Below are 2,816 nucleotides of genomic sequence, written 5' to 3' on the forward strand. Positions count from 1 at the left end.
GCAGCATTATTTGAGTATACCAAGATATCATCAAAGAAAACAAGAATAGAATCATCTAAGTATTCTCTGAGAATATCTTGCATAAGACGATTAAATGTCGCTGGGGCATTAGTCAATCCAAACACTGGCCGTGAATCATTATCATGTGCAAAGACTTTCCCGACCTTCACACTACAAATTTGTATGAGATTAGACACTGCTAACAAAGCAAAATAAAAGCCTGTTAGTAAGACCTTCTCAGTATGGAGCGTGTTGAAGTTGTTTCAAGATTTAATGGTGATGGTTTTTTCACATGGCAAAGCAAGACCATGTACTTGCCTATGCGTAAGGGGATTTGGCACCTTATTGAGGATGAAGAAGTGGAGGTTGAGCCACTTTAAAACAACAAAGCATTGGGCCTCATCGCTCAAAATCTTGATGATGTGATTAGTCACATTGCTGGCATCAAGGATGCCAAGTTGGCATGGCAGGAACTCAACAAGATTTTCAGTATTGACACAAAGAGCTCAAAGATCAACCTTCTCTGTAGTTTTACAAGCTCGACAAGAAGGAGACCGAGACCATGGCACAACACATCAGTAAATTCAAAGGTATCAAACAACAACTTAGTGCATTAAAGAAAGTCATTGAGGAAGACGAATCTATTGCTGTATTGCTAAAAAGTGTTGACAAAGAACCTTATGAATCAATTGTTGCTACACTTAAAAATGTGCCCAACACTAAACTTCAAGATGTAGAATCATCTCTACTTGAACAAGAATCCAAATTCAAAGATAAAGAATCATTCAAATCATATTCAAGTGAGCAAGCACTCTATACAAAGGCTGGGAGATTTCAAAGGACAAATCAATCAATATCTCAACTTCCAAGATGCTATCATTGTGGAAAACTTGATTATACCAAGAATGAATGTCGCAATAAAGATAAACCAAATATTGTTTGTGACTATTGTGGAAAAATTGGTCACCTAGAAGAAGCTTGCTATCAAAAAAAGAAGCAGGCAAAGATGCTATCATTGTGGAAAACTTGATTATACCAAGAATAAATGTCGCAATAAAGATAAACCAAATATTGTTTGTGACTATTGTGGAAAAATTGGTCACCTAGAAGAAGATTGCTATCATCGAGGCCGAAGTTGTCCCAGAGACGTGCTCTTCTAGAGAAAGAACCATTATACTTTTTCACCCCTCTTGTCTCCACAAAAAGTGTGATGTAATCAGCCTCTGAGGCCATATGATGCACTCAAGATGAAATTCATAGCCAAAGTAGCTATAATGCCAAAGTAGCATAAAGGCCAAAGTAGCCTAGCACAAGGGGAGAGAGAGAGGAAGAGTGAAAGCCTAAAAATTATACCCAATCTAGCATTAAGGGGGGTGTTGAAATGAGTGATGATCCTAATCTGGCTATGAATGCAATTAATGAGACTCATGGCTCAAAACACACCTGTTGTGGAAAAGAAAGTAGAAAACCAAGCTACTTCAGCAGTGGGATTCAAAAAGAAGAAGGGATCCAAAAAGAAAGAAATCTATAAAAGGGGAAAAAATGAAAAAAATGGAATGAGTGAACTTGGGAACACTTGACAAACCAGTCTACCTGAATGATATTGATGAGGATTCCAATTCAATGGACACACATGCTGGTTCCAAGCAAACTAGAGACACTCAAACAAAAACTAAGGATACCAAAAAGGAAGGGATTCAAGTCCCCAAGAAACCAAACAAAGAGAGACTTGGTTCATATCCTGACCCTATGAAAGAATTGGAACAACTTCATGAGCTCAGATATATGGTATCACATACTCAGGAGGAGTTAGAACCAAGATCAAAACAAGTAAACATCTCTGACACTATACATCCAAATAACCTAAAGCCAATTGTAACCCACAAACCCTTGGATATACCTACTGTCATCCTTGAGGTTAGTGAAAACTCACATGTCCCAAGCATGGATTCTCAACTCTTTAGGAGAATGTTTGAGTATGAGAACCCTAAATCCATTCAAAAGGTGGGAATTCCAATATCACCAAAACCCTCATATGGTAGAAAGGTGATGGGTACTCCCTTGAACATCCCTAAATTGTTAGAGTTCATGGCTTCTAAAACAAAGACCACGATGACTACACGCTTGTGGGGGGATCTCAAACTCTTCAAAGCATTAATTTAAGCTCTTTTCAATGGAGAACTCAACATAGGACTACCACCATTTGTAGAACCAACAAGAACTCAACCCTACTATGGAATTTCACCGACTCAAGTCATAGAAGATCCAAGAACCTAAGTAGAGGATGAGTATACCAAATCAATGGTCAAAATACTTTGAAGGTGATGAATCCAATGCATTTCTTCCAGTCTCACGCCAAGGGCATTACTTCCAGTCTCACGCCAAGGGCATTACAGTAATGGGAGTCCTTGATGGTGGTGTGGGAGTCAGTATAATCACCAAAAAATGTTGGGAAAAATGGCCAAACCCAAGCTTGAAGTCTCAGACATTGTGGTTAAAATGGCTGATGGTACTATTACCAAACCAATGGGGATGTTCTGCAATCTTAAGATCAACGTGTTGAAACATTGGGTGAGACATACATTCAAATGTGATGGACTTTTCCAAGTAACCTGATTCTTATGAAATGATCTTAGGAAGACCATTCATGCGTGAAGCTAAAATTTTTCATGATTGGTCTAAAAACCATGTCCAGCTACAATTTGATGGCTCAATCCTTAGAGTAGACCTGGTGACTGGTCACGTACATTCAATGGGTAGTGGTGGACTATTTGACCAAAGAGATCTGATACTACCATCCATTTAGCCCCTTTGCA

The sequence above is a fragment of the Cibotium barometz genome, chromosome 7, assembly GCF_041138505.1.
Source record: "Cibotium barometz isolate CiBa-2024 chromosome 7, ASM4113850v1, whole genome shotgun sequence".
NCBI classification, from domain to species: Eukaryota; Viridiplantae; Streptophyta; class Polypodiopsida; order Cyatheales; family Cibotiaceae; genus Cibotium; species Cibotium barometz.